General features: G+C 35.3%; 1 protein-coding gene and 1 pseudogene across 8 annotated transcripts in view; both read right to left on the reverse strand.

Moving 5' to 3' along the window:
* ATG10 (autophagy related 10) overlaps positions 1-22,344 on the reverse strand; it is a 215,775-nt gene that overhangs the window by 118,314 nt on the left and 75,117 nt on the right. The window lies entirely within an intron of this gene.
* LOC112915523 (transcription factor BTF3 pseudogene) lies at positions 6,538-7,067 on the reverse strand (annotated as a pseudogene).

A 22,344-nucleotide genomic window follows, 5' to 3' on the forward strand; every position in this document is an offset into this window, starting at 1 on the left:
TGCCAAAATAAAACTAAAACTCCTTAGCATGAATTTCAAAGTGCTCCTTAAATTTCTGACCTCATCTCTGAGTATGTACCCTGTATCACCCATGTTCTACCAAAGCACAGCCCTATAATTTCCTTTCCCCAAATATACCCTGCGTTTATAGTGTTCCTTCCAATCTAGAATTTCCATTTTAGGAAACTTCTCCCTTAAGGTCCAATTCAAATATCACCCTTTCAATAATACCTTCACTGATCTTCATCTAAATAAGTGGCCCATATTTTACCTTATAAATAGAAGGATCTTTATAATTCTCTCTTCAACTAGATGATAAATTCCTGCAGGACTGAGACAATAGTGTATTCACCTTTGACTCCATTAATTGTCAAGTCTAATACACAGTATACAACACATTTAAGGAACATGAGTAGAAGTGAATTGCACAAGTAGACTACTTTAAGCCTTTTAATTTCAAAGAAGAATTAGAAGCATATAGAAAGTTAAAAACATATTATATAGTTTAAATGTATACACAATAAAGAATTAGGTCTAGATAGCTTTTTAAATGAAAATGATGGAAAGAATTTTAAGATACATTATTAAGCTTCAAGCTAAATAAAAATATTGTTTGGTGCTCCCTCTGCTGGCTTTGCAACAGCAATTTATAAATGTTGAACAATAACAACTACAAAGAAGTAAACATAGATTCAGCTTATCTGCTCCCTGTATATACCTTCCACAAATAGCCAGAGTTAAAATTTTTAATTGAGTTCATTTGGAAATAACCCTATTTACAAAAAAGTTGGTCTAACAAAACTGTTCATAAAGAGACAAAACTGATCTTACCATTTCAGTTATTATAATTACTGTCAAAATTCCTGTATTATACCTTTGTTTTTTAATTAAACCACTCACTTTATGTGTAAACTATTTCAAATTTTAGCTGAAACTACTGAGAAACAAAGTAGGATGAGATCTTTTGTTTCCTAGTTAATCAGAGCTTTTAAAAATTGATGAGGAATTTAAGAGGTTAAATTCTCCCTGTGTTTCTAAACAGAGTTATTCTGAGTACCCTGAAGGCATTTAATTCCAAAACAGGAAGCCACATAGAGGAACACTTGGTTACACTAATGTTATGCAGATCTTTTGGAACATACTTTTCTAAACACTTGCTGAAAGAACCTTTTCTATACTGCACGCTATCACATGAAGTCGGAGAAGGGTCCCACGGATACCGTGGTGCACTGACTGCTCAAATTGCCCTGTATTACTTCTCTATTTCCCTCCACTTTTCTTACTTTAAATGGTCTTCTGCTTGCTCAAAGAAAGAGTGGTAAGAAAATGAGCTTAGGGTCAAGGAATGTTTATTCACACAACACTGTTCAGTTGTTTTGGCATATAGGTGCGTAAGAGCTATGATATGGCTTCTAGGAGTCAACTTAAAAAAAAAAATCATTTAGAACTGATGTCCCAGAAAGATTAACCTGAGACCAGCAGAGACATCACTGTTAAAGGTTAGTGTCTTTTCTAATAAATTCGTGTTTTCTGTGCTTTTAAGTGTACTATAAAATCTCTTTAATCTAAAACATGTTAAAAGAGATCTCACCCTTGTCATTGAACAAAGAACAATAGGAAACCACAGGGAAGTAGGCAGAGCAGTGGATTTATGTAACTAAGTGGCATGGATGCTGGAGCTACCTCTGTTACTAAGCAAATCACTTAACGTGGTAGGCTCCATTTCCCAACTTTGAAGTAAGGGTTCAGACTACTAGTGATCACCAAGATGCTACATATGATGTTGTGACTAAACAGATGGAACTAGAGCCCAGGTCCACTTTAAGTGACAGGTATAAGGCAGGGGGAAAAAAGGAGAGTGCACTTTCATATGCCATTTGATTTCACATACCATTTCAATACCATCCATGTTGAAAAAAGAGCTCTTTTTCTTAGTTTCTATACCAGTTTATGTTCAGTTATGTTTTAAAGAAAGTAAATGATCACTGAGCAATTATCCTTCTGTGTTGGAAATTAAGGTTTCATGCACATTCTTGATTTTCCATAAAAGTGAAATGCAGTAATATTAAAAGCAGTAAAATTAAAAGTCTAGTCAGAAGAAGCCAAATAGAAAAAAAGAGTCAATATATTTGGATCTGCTTATGGTTACTTTCAAAGAATTTATGAAAATATTTATTCCATTCTTAACATTTAGGCAGTAAGAATTTTGTTGAAATCAGCTTGAGAATGTCAAAATAGTATTTTTAATCTATTCTGCAGAGCTTGGGAATTATTTCTCCTTAAGAAATTGCCATGTGTTGGGGCGCCTGGTGGCTCAGTTGGTTAAATGTCTGCCTTCAGCTCAGGTCAGATCCCGGGTTCCTGGGACTGAGCCAGAGCTGGGATCCCTGCTCAGTGAGGAGTCTGCTTCTCCCTCTCCCTTTGCCCCTCCCCCCTTCACTGGTGCTCTCTCTCTCTCTCTCTCTCTCTCAAATAAATACAAATCTTAAAAAAAGAAAGAAAGAAAAAGAAAATTGTCATGTGAACAAGAAAAGGATTTTAACCATGACAGTATGTTACTGATGGCATTCTTGTGCTAGGATTCACGATGTTTACCCCCACCCACCCTGGGACAGCTGAGATGAGAGACTGGTTGGTGAGTAGGTGCCTCCCTGTTAGGGCCATGGGGCAACAGCAGCCAGGCCCAGAGGAGGAAGCCGAAGGTCAGATACAGAGGATATTCCCAGGCTCACTGTGACTCTGACATCCAAAGCATGGCAACCTCTAAAATGCTGAGCTGCTGTCTTCTGAGCAGGGCTGTCAAATCTTAGATTTGTTTTTGGAAATTCAGCTCATGAATATGTCCTCTAACGTTCAGAGGGCATCCTCACTGAAATGTACAATTACATATATGACTGTAGCAAAGAAACCCTTACATCCCAAAAGATTTAACAGCAATTCATCATCCAGTGATTCATTTCACTTTAAATTATTGAATGCTCTATTCAGAAATGATACAACAAGGTTTCAGAGCTGTAAATTAGCTGGCAGTTAGTATCGAAAAAAAGGCATTCTGAAGTATGGAAGAAAAATATTCAGAGTATGTGATTCATTTTCATTTAACATAATATATATCCAATGTTGAATGAACACAGGAAACTTATGATGTGGTTTGTTGTAAAATGAAAACAGTAGTGCCCAATAAAAGTTATGCTTTTTTCATTCCTTATGGTAATTCATTTACCCTATTAGCCAATACCAGTGCAGTGAACTACTGAACAATTTCTGAACATTTCTGTAGAGAAAATTTCATTTCTGAATAAAATTACTGACATTTTCTGAGAAAATGTCAAGGAAGGCCATTTATCAGACTCCAGCTATATTGATGTCATTATGTGCAAATGTGTGACATCAAATGCTGACATTATTAGGTGTTCATCATAATAACTCAGTCCTTTCTAGACTCTATGATGCAGTATGAACTGATAACAATCAACTCATGTTATGTCACGTTTATTGCAAAACTCATACATCAATACTAGACATTTTGAAATAAAAATACATATAAATGAATAGAACTTTAAATGTTTTTCCCATAGAAAATAAAAAGATCTTATTGATGATCATTCAATATAATTTCACATAGAACTTCAATGATAAAGCTTAAGTTCTGTGTCCCCTTTAAGACCAGTAGGTCTCTAGAGTTATACTTCCTTAGACCCTTGCCAAAAAGTTAATTTAAGAAAATAATGGGGTTTGAGAAAAAAACTGTTAGTTTTTTTTTAATATTTTATTTATGTATTCATGAGAGACACAGAAAGAGAGGCAAAGACACAGGCAGAGGGAGAAGTAGGATCCCTGTGGGGAGCCTGATGCGGGACTCGATCCTGATCCCGGGTCTCCAGGATCATTCCCTGGGCCATAGGCAAACGCTCAACCATTGAGCTACCCAGGCATCCCACTGTATAAAGTTTGATCCAAAACCAATAGAAAATATTTTAGTATTATGTAAAAACATATTTTATTTATTTTTAAAGATTTTTATTTATGTATTTATTTATTTGAGAGAAAGAGAAAACACAAGTGAGGGGATGGGCAGAGGGAGAGGGGGACAGAACCCTAAGCAGACTCCCCACTGAGCAGGGAGCCCGACAGGGGACTCAATCTCACGACTCTGAGATCATGACCTGAGATGAAACCAAGAGTTTGATGATCAACCAACTGAGCTACCCAGGTGCCCCTCTAAAAACATAGTATTGAACATGATAAGACAGACACTAAAGGGGGCTCAGCTCATGATCTCAGGGTTGTGGGAACAAGGCCCCCATTGGGCTCCCTGTTCAGTGGGGAGTCTACTTGAGATTTTCCCTCTCCCCCTGCCCCTCCCCCCACTCAGGCTCACTTTCTCTCTCTCTAAATTAATCAAAAAAAAAAAAAGAAGACACCAAAGAATATTAGTATATGATATATTTATAAAAGGTTAAGAGAAAAGAGTCACAGGTGCCTGGCTGGCTTAGTGGAGCAGGTGACTCTTAATCTCAGGGTTGTGAGTTTGAGCCCCATGTTGGGTGTAGAAAGTACTTAAAAATAAAATCCTTAAAGTAACAAACAAAAAGAAAAGAAAAGAGGCCAAATGAATCTAAGTATAGAAGTCAGATTAGTGAGCAAGTAATGATTCGAAGTGGCAAGAGAGGGTCCTGTGGTTCAGTAATGTTCTGTTTTTTTATCTGGGTATGGGATACATGGGTATGATAGTTTTGTGAACATTCATTGAGTTTAAATTAATTAATTAATTAGAATAAAATAAAATAAAATAAAGTAAAATAAAATAAAATAAAATAAAACAAACCCGTAGGCAGAAGCAATGGGAGACCCAGTGAAGCCCACTCCAGGCATACATACATACACTGTAATTTAGTATGGATTTCTAAAGGAAAGAGAAGTCTTTCAGAGAGGAGGGAGACAAATGGAAAACAGGACAAAAGAGGGAAGTTGAGTAATGGATCTATTAACATACCACAGATGTGTGGTAGAAAAAGAAAGGGGCAGGCAGGTGAATCCCAATCTCATAAGCACAAGGTGACAGAGCTAAACTAAGAGGTCCATGGGATAAGAGTTGGGACTATGGGCTCAGTTGGGTCCCTGTCATATTAGGACCTCATTTTAGAATGCAAAGAGAATCATAATTGTTGATTTCTATGTACCAGATACTGTGCTAAAAACTTTACAAAGAAATTATTTTACATTTTACTAGACCAAGGATACAGAAAGAGCTCAGAAGTTGTTTACTGAATTTAATTACCATAATCCTTACATAATAGGTATTATTATCCTTGTCTGTAGATATAGAACCTGAGGCCTGATGAGTTATTTATGCAAGGTTTTAGAAAAAGCAAGTGGTGGAAAAGGTTTATCCCTTTTTTCTTCAGGAGTTGCTGGGAAGAAAGAAGGAAAAGGTAAAAGTAAACAATCCCTCCATCTTAATTTAATCCTTCTTCCTGTAAAATAAGTCATGATCTTTAGAAGGTATGACTCAAGGCAGTTCAACACAGAGCCTATCATATTAGCTAAGGATTTCATCTAAGGATCAAGTTAGGATCTCCCAAACTAAAAGTTTTCAAACTGCATGTGAGATAAGACCTATAAGCCAAGAAAGAGGAGGACCAAGCAGCTGGGATGTAACAGTTGCTTCCACAAAACAGAGCTGAGCTGCCCAAGTATTAGGAAAGGGCATCAGTTACACACTGGTAGAAAGGACGGTCTCCCCAAGAGTTCCCCACAGCCCTGTCCTATTATGCCTTGTACCATATGAACCCAGGCTGAAGTAAAATGCTTTCCAGAATTGTTCTCTGTAACTAAAAGGAATAGATACAGATACTTTTGTACATATACATGTAGATACAAATAATCAAAACTATGCCTTGAAAATGAATATAGGCCAAGTGTGGTCAGTATTTTTATATTTTGGAAAATTCATTTAAGTCTCTAAAAGAGTACTTTAACAATGTTTACCATTAATAATACTTGATTTACTTATTTGGAATCTTGACAACAAAGTTTCTTTTTTCTTTCTTTCTTTCTTTCTTTCTTTCTTTCTTTCTTTCTTTCTTTCTTTTCTTTCTTTGTTTTTATAACTAGGCAAAGAACTTTATTGGCCTTGTTTCAAACTTTATTCCCAAGCTTCTTCAGCTTATTTCACTGCAAAGAATGAATCATGTATAAGCAAAAACTGAAAGGAGCTATAGTGTCCAAGGGGCTTGGGCTTAAAAATATCTACATTAGAGATTAGAGATCTACATTTTATCAGATCTATGAACAAAATTTTAAAAAGCAATTATAACATAAAATAGCAGCTCCCAGGGCACCTTGGTGGCTCAGTCTGCTAAGCAACTGCCTTCAGCTCAGATCATGATCCTGGAGTCCTGAAGAGTTCCACAATCCTGCTCCCTGCTCAGCAGTGAGTCTGCTTCTCCCTCTGGCTCTGGCTCTTTCTCGCTTGCTCTTGCTCTAGGTCTCACTCTCTCTCTGCCTCTCAAGAATAAATTTTAAAAATCTTTTGTAAAAATAGCAGCTCCCAATCACTTCTTCAAGTTTTATCTTCTTCAGAAGTTGACTCAATTCAGTTTGCTTCATTCTTGGAAGCTTCATCAAAATGCTCCACAAGATCTGAAACTTCATCATGATCACCCTATCCGGTAGCAAGCAGTGCTTTTCCATCCACAGACTGTTTGGGCAGAGCTTCAGCCAATCTTCTTAAACTAGTCAGACTGTCTGCACCAAGCTGGTTTAACATACTGGGTAGCGTATCTGTCGGCTGCTTTGTTTCCGCATGGCCTGCGATGGTGAAAGTGTTCACCGCCAGCGATGCCTGAACTTTAGGGGTTGTTAAAGTAGATCACTATTCCTTGGTTTGTGAACATATTCACTTCTTCAAAACCAGAGATATTGCTTAACCCTAATTTCTTTGAGGAGAACTTAACTTTATCATTTGCTGTAGCTGTTCTATGAACCACCTTCCTTCAGTGAGCAATTCCTTTCTCACCAATGCACACTTGTGCTTACCTTTTGGCGAGTTTCTCCTGGTTCATGATGGTTTCTTTGATCTTGTTGAAGGCAAAATGGGATCACATGGGGGACTAGGGTTGGTGCTCAGGGGGTCTCCAGCGGACCAGCTGAGATTAGGTGCACATACACACACACACACACACACAAGACTCAAGATGGCAGCTAAAGCCAAAGTTTCTTTATTGTACATAGATCTTCTTCTGTTTCTGATGGAATAGGCATCCAATAACTATTGTGTCTAACTTTTTAATATCAAGAATGGGCACAGGTCTAGAGGTAGTACTAAAGCATTTTCAGTCTACCTCCAACAGACTTATGGTGCAGACAGGATACTATAGTTTAAAATCACAAAACTCATAACCTCAATATGTTAGATCTCTTAATCATAGAATTGTAAATACAAATCCAAAACACATACCACATCAACATCCTAATATGTTCTGAAGAAATTCAGATAATCAAAACAACAAAAGAAAATAACCCACCATAAAATGACTGAAGCTATACATTCCATGTGCCATAAATATTAAAGTATAACTGTCTTATAGCTATACTAAATGAAATTTGGTTCAACCAATTGATCAATACTTCTGGTAGCAAATTAATCAATAAGAAAATTCATAAAGCACAATACTTCAAGGGTCAGAAAGATTGCTAAAAGTGCAAAGTCATTATGTGTCCACAGAATACTATTTCACTAGTGCCTTCCATTAAAAGAAAATGCTAGCTTCTGAAAAACATGAAAACAAGCCTTGTGAATACAGAGTATTCATTTAAAGGAACAATTGTTCTTATTTATCTGTAATAAGTAGAAATCTAATTTTATCAAAATCTCTTAAAAGAAATGTTAATCAAACTAAAACTGGGCTGGCCTCTGTGTGTGTGTGTGTATATATATATATATATATATATATATATATATATATATACACCCTCGGCACATAGTATCAGAAGGAACTGTACCTATCATGTCTCCCCCTAAAATGTCCCTGATAGGCAATTTTCTAGTTGCTTTTGAATGTTCAACAATAGTCACATTAGTATCTCTAAAAAAGCCCACTCAACTTGAGGCACATAAAAATATTAGGAAATTCTTCTCTATATTTGGTAAAATTTGTCCATTTTAAGCTCCTACCTACTGGTTTTATTTGCCTCCAAGGCAGCCAAGTGTGGTCATGAGACTAAGTTGTGGCCAAAAAAATGTCAGTGGCAGTATCTGTGCAAATTCTAGTAAGGCTTCTTAAAAGGGAGAGGTGGGGGCAGCCCCGGTGGCGCAGCGGTTTAGCGCCGCCTGCAGCCCAGGGCGTGATCCTGGAGACCCTGGATCGAGTCCCACATCGGGCTCTCTGCATGGAGCCTGCTCCTCCCTTTGCCTGTGTCTCTGCCTCTCCCTCTCATTCTGTATCTCTATGAATGAATAAATAAAATCTTAAAGGAAAAAAAAAAACTCTTAAAAAAAAAAGGGAGAGGTGTACCTTTCCCCTACATCATACTCCTACTTCTTTCTGCCATCTGGAATAGGGATGTGACTGCAGGAACTCCAGTAATTTACCATGAGGTGATCTGGAAGATGGAAATAATCATTCGCTGAAGACATCAGAGTCAGAGTCCTCAATGACTCTGTAGAACAGTCTTCCCAGCCCTGGTTATCCATCCCCAGAATTCACTTACACAAGAGAATACCCCATGTGTGTACTTGTTATCCAGAATTTAGGAACTTAATTCCTGACTCATATACTGAGTCTGCAGATATGTTTTCCATATATTTTTTAAGATTTATCTATCTATATTAGAGAGGGGGGGTTGGAGAGGCACAAGAAGAGAATCTCCAAGCAGACTCCCTGCTGAGTGTGGAGCTGACATGGATCTCAATCCCATGACCCATGAGATCATGACCTGAGCTGAAATCAAGAATCATGTAGCCAACCGAGTCACCCAGGCATCCCAACATTTTCAGTATTTGAAGAACAACATCATATTCTACCTATATCCTCTTTATTCTTAACTTTTTCAATTTCATCTGGGTCACCCTTGTTTATACAGGCTCAAGCCTTTCAGAATCCTTCTTAAAAGTCTCATAATAGAACTCCACCATAATAGCATCCACCAGATAGGAATTGACCAATAGAAAACAGAGGGATTATTCACTTCTTTGTTGTCATTCCAAGACAGCCTGATGCATTAGCTTCTTTAGCAATCCTCAAGACTAAAGATTCATACCCTGGTTATAGGTAGCCAAAAAAATACCTAGTTTTTACTTTGTTTTGTCTTCTACTGCAAATACCTTTAAAGCAGGCTTTTCCTACTTTGTATACATTTACTAATTTGTTGTTTTTCTTTAATCCAAGTGAAAAATTTCAGATTTCTCCTTATCATATTTTTTATAGTCTATTACTCCATGCAATGGAAATAAACCTTGAACCCCAATTTTAGTATTCCACTTAATTAACTATCCTTCTTCATTAGCTTCTTGCTTTTGCTTATTTATTAGCAGGTATCCTGTGTTCCCACCAAGTCCTTTGCAAGAACTTGACATGTTCAAGGCAAAAGACAGAGCCCTTTAGTGATCCACTGAAGATTTCTCTCCCAGTGGGCAAGCAGCACATAATCAACATTCTAGTGATGCTTGTCCAACCAGCCCTGATTCCCAAAGACCTGCTCCTTTCAAGAACTCAGGCCCCAGAACAGGGCCATAAGAGGCCACCGGTGGCATGTAGGAAGCCCAAAACCTGACTATTGCCATGCAGAGAGAGACTGGTAGGGTGTCCTGACTCACTGCACTGGGAGGTAAGTGTGAGGAGGCAGAGGCAGTCAAAGCTACAGCACTCATTTATACAACAAATACTTAGAAAAAAGGAGGTTTCTACCTTTAAAAAGAAAAAAACTTTTCTCCTTAAAAAGAAAAAATTATTAGTTCATTGAGTGTAGGGTGGAGACTTGACTAGTGATTGATTGACAAAGCAGTGTAAATTCCTAACTACCCCCATTTGCATAGATATTGATTGCAGTGGGCTTCAAAAGACTGATTATGCTGCTTCTCAGATTTGAAATGAGTGTCTTATACCTTAGCCCTACAGAAAAACCGAGATGCAAACATTAAAGAACTTAAATATGCACATGTGAAAATGTATTTATGATTAATGATAATTTATTAAGTGCAATACTGTGCTAAATTAATATATGCAGAGTAAGACTGACTTGTGCTGATGGAATTATCTTGTTTATGATTACTGTTATTGACTTTAAAAGAGCTACACCGCTATTTTCTGAACAAGAGGCATAGTTTAACACACACAATGCAAAACATTTAGATATTTACTGCATTGTCACTAATCATTAATTTGATGTAGGTTCAGTCATTGTAAATTAAAGGTTCCTGTATCTATAAATGTCAGTTCATTTATAAAAAAGAATATACAAGGTTGCCTGGGTGCCTCAATATGTTAAATGTCTGACTTCAGCTCAGGTCATAATCTCAGGGTCCCCAATCAAGCTCAGCAAGGAGTCTGTTTGTCCCTCTGCCACTCTCCCCCACTCCTGCACACCCCCTCAAATAAATAAAGAAATCTTTAAAAAAATGTTTCTAATTTTAAAAATTGTATAGATTTAAAAAGAATATACAGAAAGAATATTTAAATATACATTTATTATTTCTGATTAAGAGAAACATATATAGCAAATTATAATACTTTATCAATTAATAATTTACACCATTATCCCTTACATACATCTTAACTGATATTACTCAATATATAAACAATCACTGTCTTTAACTATTAAATATTGGTATCATTGAAAACACTTTTTAAATTTATTATACTGCTGTAAGATAGAAGGTAAACTGGATCCATTCTTTTCTTTGGGGAGCTAAACTTTTTTTTTTTTTTTTTCAATTAAATAACATTCAAGCGTGGCCAACAAATTATTTAGATTTTTCTTTTTGTGTGTGTGGTTTTTTTTTCCCAATGAGTAGTTTAAGAAAATATAAACCTAGGTAGGTTACAGTTTGAATCACTCGAGTAGCTTTTTATTTTCCTTTTGGTGAGGAAAAGAAGATCTACAAATTAGCATGGTTTTGTCTAGTTTTTGGTCATGGTTCATGTCAATTCAAGTCCCTACTTAAATCTAAATTAAATTAAATTCAAGATGTAATGCTGCTTTATTGTTCTTATAGATTCATTTTTCTATCTTCAATGCTGTCAACAAGTCTATGTGCTTTGGGTGAACTGAACAAAGTTCCATGCAATTTGGTCAGGCTGACCTTTTGGGACCATTTGAAAAAGAACTATCTACTCAGTACTTGTGAACTCATTGTTCTTGCAGTGAACTAGAACTACTTCAATAAATCTCATTCAATTCTTAAAAGGCCCTGAAAATTTTTCATTGGTCCTATTAGCTAACAGCTTGGTCTTTAGGTCAAATCAAGTACGAAAGTCTAGAAACAATGATCCCTTTATTTGAATAGTGTTAAAACTAACATTAGCGAATAATTAGAAAAAAGAGGCTGAGCTCAATGAAAATAAATTCAGTTCACTATTAATATATATTTTATTTCTTTAGATATTAATATATTAATCCTAAGGAAATATTAAAATGTTTCATTCTTGTGTCTCAAAATTGATTAATTAATCAAAATTAAAAGTATTCAACACCTTTACCTGGCCTTCGCTTCTAAGAGCCTGGGCTGAAAGACAATTTTCTTGACCATCGTAAATGAGACAGTCAAAACTATACAGAATCCAGATTGAATGTCACAGTGGGAAACAAGATTTGCATAGTGCAACAACTGATCCATTTTCATATGGATCTGATCCTTTATTATTTTTTTGTTTTTGTTAAACCAGTTTTAAAATATCAATTCTCTTCCTTCTGAGTTCTCCAGCTCCATACACCAATTTTCTTCTAGGCCCACATCACTGCGGACATGGTATAATAAACAACACCTCAATTTTATAAGATTGCTTTGTTTGGTTTTGTGAGCAATATGAATGATAGTTTAAAAAAAGTTCTGCTAGAGTAGAAATATGCCTGTTATTTTGCACCCTCTAAGTCTGGCATCTTCAACTATTAAAATGGAGCTACTATCATGGGAAATTATTGGAAATGTATTTTTAAATTAAATGAAGAAAATGATTCATGTTTCTAGTTTGCGTTTAGGTTTTCGACACGGCTATCTTGTTGCTGAGGTTGAAATTCTCGCAGCATGAATCTATTGTAAGTTCTCTTGAGACTTCTTTGGGCAAATATTATGCTGTAATTTAAGATGGTCCTAGACCTTTTGATAAACCTTTTCACATAATTTAAGCGACTGAAAAAGACCTTCTAAATACTTTGATATTTTACTACTGCATCATCATAGCTCTGTGACCTCTGATCTTTATTCAGGAATGTTTGGGTTTGGCAAAAAGAAGGTGTTTTTAAATTTTAATACTAGTATGTGTAGGGATAAAGGTCATTAGCATCCATGATAGTAATAATAGTACTTTGTATTTACATAGCATTCTTCCTCAAGAAGAAAAATAAATTCCTTCTTGAACAATAAAAAAAATGAAAGTTGACTGAAAATTCTGTTTTATAAAGTATATAACAACTTTAAGATATTTTAAACATAACTGGCTATAATTTTGCAGAGGATCTACTTTGGCTAAATTTAAAAATAGATTATTGCTTCAAAAAGCATACACAACTACTACTACATAAATGGAGCTAATTTACCTTAACCTTGAGGTAACTCAGAAGATATTTCTTTGTACATAATTCATAGGTATCTCTTTGGAGGTATTTCTCCATAGATAGTTTAAGAGAAATATATATAATAGTATGAACATTAAAGATAGTAGTTAAAAGACACAAGATATTATTTGACCAGATGATTTTACAACAAAAATTGGGGCAGTAGGGTATGGCTGAGCACAGTATGAAAGGATATGGAATTACTAATTGGTTATTTCCCTTGCTAAGGAAAGGCATTAGTCTATGTTACATGTTCACAGAAACTTTCACTCTAGGATGAAATGCTAAATTACCAGGCCAGCTCATAGTTCTCACTAGGATGCTAACATCAGCTAACAAACTTTGTCCTATTTTGGGTAGATGGGTCTCATTTTGAGCTCTCAAGATTTCGATAATAAAGCTGGCCTAGTAAGCCTATAAGCTATAGCCCCCTCACCTCCGTGACTCCAAGCTTGGCACAGGCCCTCATCAAGGAAATATTGTAATGCAAAGGAGAGCCAAAGAGCTAGAGGGCAGCAAAAGAAATTGCAAAGCAGTATTGATACCACGAACTAGAAAAGATTTTAAGGTATTAAAACAGCAATATTCCAACAGGGGAAGGGTTCCATTTTGAGCTAACTTTGGATTTAAGTCATTCCACAAAAGACATATCTGAGAGAGAAAATAGGCTACAAGGTTTAAGCTGTTCTAAAATAAATATGAAGTTAGACTTACAAAAGCTAACTTTTAAGCTGCTCTAATAGCAAAAACGGCTAAGATTGACATCTGCAGAAATTTTAAACTCAAATCATATGGCAAAATAGACAAATCTTAGAAATAGATGTGCAAGTGCACCTGCTTTTCTCACAGCAATGCATAAAAATACTCCAAACCCAGACAGACTGTAGAATTGATGCTTCAGGAGTCTTTGTTGGACTATAAAATGATATCCATGTGATAGCTAATGTGCCAGTGTTTTCATGTGAAAGATTAGTAGTATCTTTTGTAATAAACCCTAGTTCTTCTTGTACAGTATTAGTGGCAAGCAACTACATGTAAGGCAAAGAGAGAAGCTGATCGACTTCTTGCCTCTGCAAAGTCTCCAGAGTTGAGCTGTCATAAGGTGCACAGAGATACAGAAATGTTTTTAAGAGTTCAAGATCATTAATGTCTATTAATTTTCCCAGTAAAGTAATACAACTTGTTTTAAGAAACACAGGTTCTTCTTGTGCTTTAGAGCCAGGCTGTGTCTAGGAGTGGTTAGAAATCCAGAGAAATCTGAGAGAGCCTCATGACGAAAGGCACCAAATCACTGCCCAGACTTCTCCAACAATGCTATAAACCCTGGCACTTCCTGCCTAACACCAACCCTCCCTATCCAGAAAGAGCCAAGTAGGAGCCACAGTGGGCTGCAACATACTGGGGGAAGACAGGACAAGAGGAACTGCTGGCTGCAAGTATATCACCACTCCTGGTTAAAATGAAATCAGACAAAAGAATCAAAGATCACATTTTAGACAAAAATTGAGCCCAAACGAATTCAAGATGTCTCACACATAGAGATACTTAGTATTTGCTAATTGTACCGTGATAGTAATAAACTCATCCCATCATCCAAGCAGATTTGATGCTGGCAAACACTATTCTTAGTCCCTTATTTTATTCATTAAAAAATAATTTAAAAAATTAAACTACTCTTAGTTGGATGTTTATATTACCTGTGGCATAAATATAATATATATATATAATAATATAATAATTTATGGGATGATTTGCTAGGATAAATTTTGAGAATTAGAATTGCTAAGACAAGTAACTATTTTATATCTTCATACATATTACCAGATTGCATTCCAGAAAGACTAAGGCAATTTACATTCTACCTACATGTATTAGAAGCTGTTTTGCCACCAGTATTTATCATTTGTTTTCTGCCTTGGCAATATGTAAGGTGAAAGTGGTATGTCTCAATCGTTTCTATTAGTATTTCTTTGATTAGCATTAGAGTACAAAGCAGCCTCACACATGACTTCAGATGAAACCTAACTAACCAAACTACAAACTCTTAAGAGAGATACAGCAATACTGTTGGTTTAAGCCCGAAGTTTTGGGATGGTTTGTTACACATCAACAAAAATCAGAAACATATTTTGTTGTTTAGTGATATTAGTATCACGTTTAGAAAGCCCCTGCCACTTAATATTCTAAAAACATAAACCTATACTTTTCCTTTAGTGCTTTTATATTTGAATTTGTACTTTTAGCACATGTTTGGGCATATGATATGATGGTACCCAATCTTGTTTTTTCAAATAGTTATCCGTTTATCCTAATAATATTTAATAAATAACCATTCTTTCCCTCCACTGATTTGAATACTACTTTTACCATATACTAAATTCTCGGGATAACTTAATGGGATAAATCCAAAAGAAAAATGTCCAAACTCACCTTCAAATACAAAAGTTATTAAACCAAATTAGTAATGTTTTCATTAAAAAATTCTATATTTCCATCTTAAGTATGTATATGCAAACTTTATTGTAAATACAATTATTTTTTCACTTCAGGAAGAAAATCAGAAACATGTGTTTTCCAACATTTTGTTATGGAAATAATCTTATAATTCAGAAAGCTTTTTAGTATTATATTCACTATAATATGATTTTACTGGTACTAATTAACCCTGATTTTAAAATGTGGTGTCTACAGCTCCCTGACTATGTATTAACCAAATGACCTTAAGTCGGTATTAATCCAACTGAAAACACTTCTTGAAAAGCCTTCACTGCAATCTACAAATATTAGGTAAAATTCAAGTCAATTTTTTTCCACATTACAAAACTGGGAAAAATAGATCTTGTTAAATTTTAGGTAGGACTCTGTCAACATGCAAGTCTCCTGGGAATTTTAGTCCCCTAGCACAAAATATGTAAGAAGACATTTTATGGAAATTATTTAATAGCAAGATTAAATTCTATGTCCCTACCAACAAAGCATGCTAACAATATTAAAGGAGCAATCCAATTCTTAACTTGAAGTGAAAAAGTACACATTCAAGTAATCACTCCTGAGTTGCCTTTTAGCTCTACTCCATTGTCAAACTTTCCTTTATTAGTGTCATGGAAGCCACTGAATTGAAGAGAAGGGGGAAAAAAAGCTTTAAAAAGGCAGACATAGCAGGATAGCGGACTTCTAAATGGGGCCCCTAGAAAGAATTGCCTGCCTGTATATTACTCCCTCCCCACAAAACATCCCAAACTACTAGGATTACTCCACTTAATATGGTCATGTTGCCTGAAATCACCTCAATTAAAAGAGATTCGTTTCAGTAAGTAAGTTTTCTCTTTCTAAAATATACAGAAATCTCTACGATGTTAAGAGCTTATCAAACATCATCACATTTGTGTTAATTTGTTCTTTCAGTGGATTTTTCTAATAAGTTGTGGAAACCACCCACACTGGAAGAATAAGATTTTTCTAGTTACTTTAAAAAGTACATTCATTCTCTCTTGTTAGCTTTGAAAGCTAAAATCATTTTTTAACAAACTTTTAATCTTGAGATGATTATAAACCCACATCAGATACACACGTATTCTAAAAAATAATACAAGAAGTGTGTCCTTTACTCAATTCCCCTCAACTGTTACTTCTTACAAAAATATAGTGCAAAATTAGGGGCACCTGGGTGGCTCAGTCAGTTCAGCACCCAACTCTTGATTTTAGCTCAGGTCATGATCTCAGGGTCGTGAGATCAAGCTCTGAGTTGGGCTCCACACTGGGCATGGAGCCTGCTTAAGATTCTTTCCTTCTCTCTGTGTCCTTTCCCCCAACCCGATTTACGCTCTCTCTCTCAAAAATATTTATATATATATATATTTATTTATATATATATATATATATATATATATATAGAGAGAGAGAGAGAGAGAGAGAGAGAGAGAGAAATATATAGAAAGAGAGTGCAAAATTAAAACAAAGGATATGAACACTTCCCCAGTACAGGGAAGACACAGAGCATTTCCATCACACAAAGTTCCCTTATATGACCCTTTCATAGCTACACTCATTTCTTTCCCATCTTCACCCTCTCCTTAAACCTGGCAATTAATAATCTGCTCTCCAATCTATAATTTTATCATTTAAGGAATGCTATATAAATAGAATCATACATTACATAATCTTTGGGGATTGGTTTCATCTACTCAGCATAGTTCTCTAGTGACTCATCTAGGCTATTGTACATATCAGTACTTTGTTCCTTTTTATTCCTGTATAATATTCCATAGAAAGGCTGCACCACAGTTTTGTTTTGCTTTTTTTAACTATTCATCCATTAAGGGGTTGTTTCCAGTTTTTCATTATTACAAATAAAACTGCTATAAAAATCTGTGTACAGGTTTTTGGATGTACATGTTTTCACTTCTCTAAGACAAACACTTGAGAATATAATTGCTAGGCTGAATGGTAGTTGAAGAATTAGTTTTTAAGAAAATACCAATTTTCTTCCAGTGGGGTTATGTCATTTGACATTTCAACCAGCAGTTTATGAGTGATTCTCTTTCTCTGTATCCTTGCCAGCTTTCATGTTGAATCTGGGATTTTTGTTTTAAATGTCTATTTTAGCCATTTTGATAGGTATGTACTGATACCTCATTGTGATTTTAATATGCATTTTTATGTCCTCTCCAGTAATCCTTCATGTCTTTTGCCTATTTTCAACAAGATTGTTTCAAGAGCTCTTTATATATTCTCAATAATAGTCCTTTAGTTGGATATGTGGTTTGTAATAATATCCCCCACTCTGTGACTTTTCTTTTCATCCTCTTAACTAGGTCTTCTGCAGAATAAAACTTTTTAAGTTTGAGGAAGTCCAAATTATCGATTTTTCTTTTTATAAATAATGATTTTGGTCTCAAGTCAAAAAATTCTTTGCATAGTCCTAGATTCCAAAAGTTCTCTCTTACTTTCTTCCTAGAAGCTTTATAGTTTTATATTGTATTTTTAAGCCTATGATCCATTTTGACTTAATTTCTGTATGAGGTATAAGACAGGTCAGGGTTCATTTCTTGCTTCTGGATGTCCAATTTCTCCAGCTACAGTTGCTGAAATGGCTATCTTCTTCAACTGAATTGTTCTTGTACTTTTGTCAAAAATCAGTTGGATATATTTATGTGGGTCTATTTTTGGAGTCTATTCTATTTCATTGAGAACAATGTATTTATCCCTCCACTAATAGTACACAATCCTTATTCTTGTGACCATATGAGTCTTAAAATCAGGTACATTGATTCCTCCCATTCTAGTTCTTTGGCCTTTTCATAAAAATTTTAGGACAATATTATCTATATCTATAATAAGTCTTGCTGAGATTTTTATAGGAACTGTGTAAATCTATATATCTACTTAGGGAAAATAGATATCATCCAATTCTTTGGAGCAACTGTAAGTGATATTTTTAACGTCATTGTACACATGCTAGTATATGGAAAAACAAATGATTTTTGTATGTTTTCTTGTATCCAGTGACCTTGATAAACTAACTTATTAATTTTAGGTTTGTTGTATTTTTTAAAAGAAATTTCTTAGAATTTTCTTTTTTTAATTTTCTTCCATTTATTTATTTGACAGTGAGCAAGAAAGAGTACAAGCCAGAGGAAGAGGCAGAGGGAGAAGGAGAAGCAGACTCCCTACTGAGCAGGGAGCCCAATGAGGAGCTCAATCCCAAAACCCTGAGATCATGACCCGAGCAGAAGACAGATGCTTAACCAAATAAGCCACCCAGGTGCCCCTTCTTAGAATTTTCTACATAAAAAATCATGTCATGTCATCTATAAATAGAGATAGTTTTATTTCCTCCTTTTCAATCTGCCTTTTACTTCCTCTTCTTGCCTTACTGCACTGGATGGAACTTTTTTCACTATTTGAATAAGAATGGTGAGGGGAGAGGATCTTGATTTGTTTCCAGCTGTAGGAGGAAAGCATTTGATCTTTCACTATTAAACAGAACACTAACTATACATTTTATCAAATAAAGGAAGTTTCTTCTGTTCCTATTTTTCAGTTTGTATCATGAACAGGTATTGGATTTTGTCAAATGCTTTTTCTGTGTTGATTAACATGATGTCATTTTTCCTCTTTACCTAGTTAATAGAGTGAATTACATTGATTTATTTTTCAAATAGTTGAACTACTCTTGCATCTGTAGGACAAATCACATTTGGTCCTGGTGAATTATTTTATATTTATATTGCTGAATTCTATTTGTTAATATTAGTTAAGGATTTTTACATCTATATTCACTAAGGATATAGGCCTATAGTTTTAATTTTTGTACTATCTTTTGTTTGATTTTGGTAACAGTGTTATACTAACTTCATAAAATGAACTGGGAAGTGTTCCCTCTTCTTACGTTTTCTGAAAGAGCTTGTATAGAACTGGCACTAATTCTTCACATGCTTAGTAGAATTCTCATTTTTCAATCTTTTTCCTATACCCCAGTTCTTTCCTTTATTACATAGGTGATCTAGACCTTTCACTGACCTTCCTTCAGGTTACTCAACAGGAAAATGGGAAAAAAAAAAAAAACAGGAAAATGGAAATAGTAAAGTTTACCCCACACAGTATTTTTGAGTTAAAGGTAGAGTGCTTAGAAAACAGTATCTGCAGGTGCAATTATGACTCTGATTACTCCCTATACCTAATTAGTCATCAAGCCTTTCAATATTTCCTTTAAATATCATCTCTGGCGTGAGGTCTGGGATGAGGTAAGAGAGGTACCTAGGGCAAAAAACTTAAGAAGGCTCAGTTAGTATGCCTCTCTTGCCTTACATTAGCCCTAGCCCTGCTCTTCCCCATCACTTCTTTCTACTGCAATCAGCCTAATCCACCCCTTTATTCCTATATATGTGGACATTTTAACAGACTTCCTATGGTCAAATTGAAATCTCTCCCTGTTCTAACCTATCAAGACATCTCCAAACCTTCTGAAAAATAGAGCTCTCTGGCAGTGCCTGGGTGGCTCAGTTGCTTAAGCATTAGACCTTTGATCTCCGCCCAGGTCTTGATCTCAGGGTAGTGAGTTCAGGCCCCACGCTGGGCTCCATGCTGGGTGTGGAGCCTACTTAAGATAAATAAATAAATAAAGCTTCTGTTCAAATATTGCCAAGAGTACCTTATGATTACACAATGTAGTTCAAATCCCTTAGGAAAAGACATAGGCATACAATACTGTCTTAAAGGCTCACCACCGGCAAGCAATAGAAACTGACTCTAGAGCTAAACAAAACAAAAAGTGGTTTTTTTATTAAAAGGATGGGTGGTAGTTACCAGAATTTAAGGAAAAACTTAACTAGCTCGGGGATCTAGCTGAAAAGACCTAATAGACTCCTCAGGGCACCACAGTCAGAATGAGTCAACTCCATCCATTTTCCATCCTTGGGTCTCCATCTGTTAGTCATGGGCTTACCCTAGGCCAGGGGGGATGCAGGACACTTTGATTCACTGTCTTGAAATAATTCTCAGTTAAGGAACATAAGCAAAGATTCCTAAGTGATACAGTGATATTCACTACTGTATCTCCAGCATATAGAACAGTTCTGAAATACAGTAGGAGTTCAGTAAATATCCACCAAATGAATCAGTTAAGAGAAAATAAAAGTACCTAATCAGAGAAGTGAAAATGAGTGCTGAACAGGGAAATTCACAACACATGTCAATATAAAAGCCCTCCACAATCTAGTCATACCTTACATGGATCTGTTCCATTCATTAGGGGATGGATTTCCTAAGCCCCCATAATAACAATTTCCATTATTACACAGCACTTCTCAAAATATTGAGTGATTATACGTACTCAAGTTCATACTGTCCTTGGACTTTTCATTTACCGAAAACTTCATCCATTCTTCGGTCCTTAGCGTTGCCTCAATTCTGTTATGAAGCCTTCCTAAATAATTTCAGACCATATTTATCTCTCCCTTCCTTGAAAATTTGTGTCACTGCTGTGGGTTGCTATTTGACTTTGGGTGCGCTAACCTTGTCTCAAAAACTAACATTTGCTTAAGTGCTGGGTCTTGTAAAACAGGGTTTTATAATTCCCAGTATCATTCCCCTAATGAACTGGGCAATACTCTGCACCTACTATATTCTCGTTATAAATTGAAATGAAAGGATTAAGGCCAATATTTTTGAAAGATTTATTTTTCTCATTGTAACCAAAACCCTTACTAACCTACAGATGAATGTATAATTAAGCCATAAAATATTGTTCCTCATCAAAATTAGTGTGAATTTTCATTTTGGAAGTGTGCTGATATAAATTTTATAAAAATCTATGGTGAAATGATTATAATGCACTTATGAAAAAACGTTATACATTCTGGTAGCTCCTCTTTCCTCTCTCTCCTCCTCACTGTCACAATAAACCATGCCTTCTGAGTGTATACAGGCCCCTGTGTGGTTTCCTGCCTTTGAAGCTGGGTGGCCTGAGACTCATTTCTGATCATGAGAATGTGAAAGAAATGATGTTGCATGATTTCCAAGGTTAAGTTTGTAAGAAGCCTTTCTGGTGTCATGTGAGTCTCTTGGACTCTGTGTTCTGGGAAAGAAGGCTAGCAGCTAAGAAATCTACCCTAAAACATCCATGTTTTAGAGGTCATGTAGAAAGAAAGAGATGTCCTGCCAGCCCCAAGTATCCCAGCTATCTGAATTAAGGTGTCAAAGGTGAGCAAAAAAGCCACCTTGGATGTAGAGTCCTTTTGAGACATCAGGTGACTCTAGTCTCAGATTATTACTTAAAATCACCACATTTTTCAGTGTTTTTTTAGGGAGCAATATAGAGTCAAAATATATACTTAAAACAATCACTTGAGCACATGCAAAGGAGGATTATAATATACATATGTTTTGTATTTCAGTTATATCCCTAAAGCTATTACTACTTTGTCTATTGTTGCTTTTCATGGTTTTATTTTGTTAATTCTATTGCCACTTTTAATTTTATTCCATTATTTCATATTATAAATTATAATGGGCTCATAAATAACAGTAACATAATAATAGAAAGTATTTTCTTTATGGAATCCACTCAATTTGTTTGTTAAAATACGTAGCTTTTAAACATTTTTTTGAAAGTAGGAATAACATCTTGATTACTTTTTCTTTATACTAAGTAGTACATAGCAGTTATTCAATAAAACTTGAGAATTGAATTGATGAGCAATGGGAAATGATCATTTGGTGAAGAACTCATTCAAAATCTTATAATGAATCCACCACTGACCCAGTTAAAAATTTTTTAAAGACTTTTTATGTGACATCCACAGTCACATCTGTTTAAAATTCTTAAGCTTTTATTCTAATTCAATAGTACCAATTTTAATTCATTATTACTCCAAAATGCATGTTGTAATTAACCAACAATCAATTCACAAATATATTTTGACATTTTAAATGCATCTGCGGACCTAATATGAAATAATTAGAAATAAATACAATAGTCCTTTAATATAGCTTTTGAACAAAGCTACAAAACCTTTTCTAAAAGCCTGCTCAAACTTTTTACCAAATTTTTGCAAATATCCATTG

Source organism: Vulpes vulpes, chromosome 14 (genome assembly GCF_048418805.1).
Source record: "Vulpes vulpes isolate BD-2025 chromosome 14, VulVul3, whole genome shotgun sequence".
Lineage (NCBI taxonomy): Eukaryota > Metazoa > Chordata > Mammalia > Carnivora > Canidae > Vulpes > Vulpes vulpes.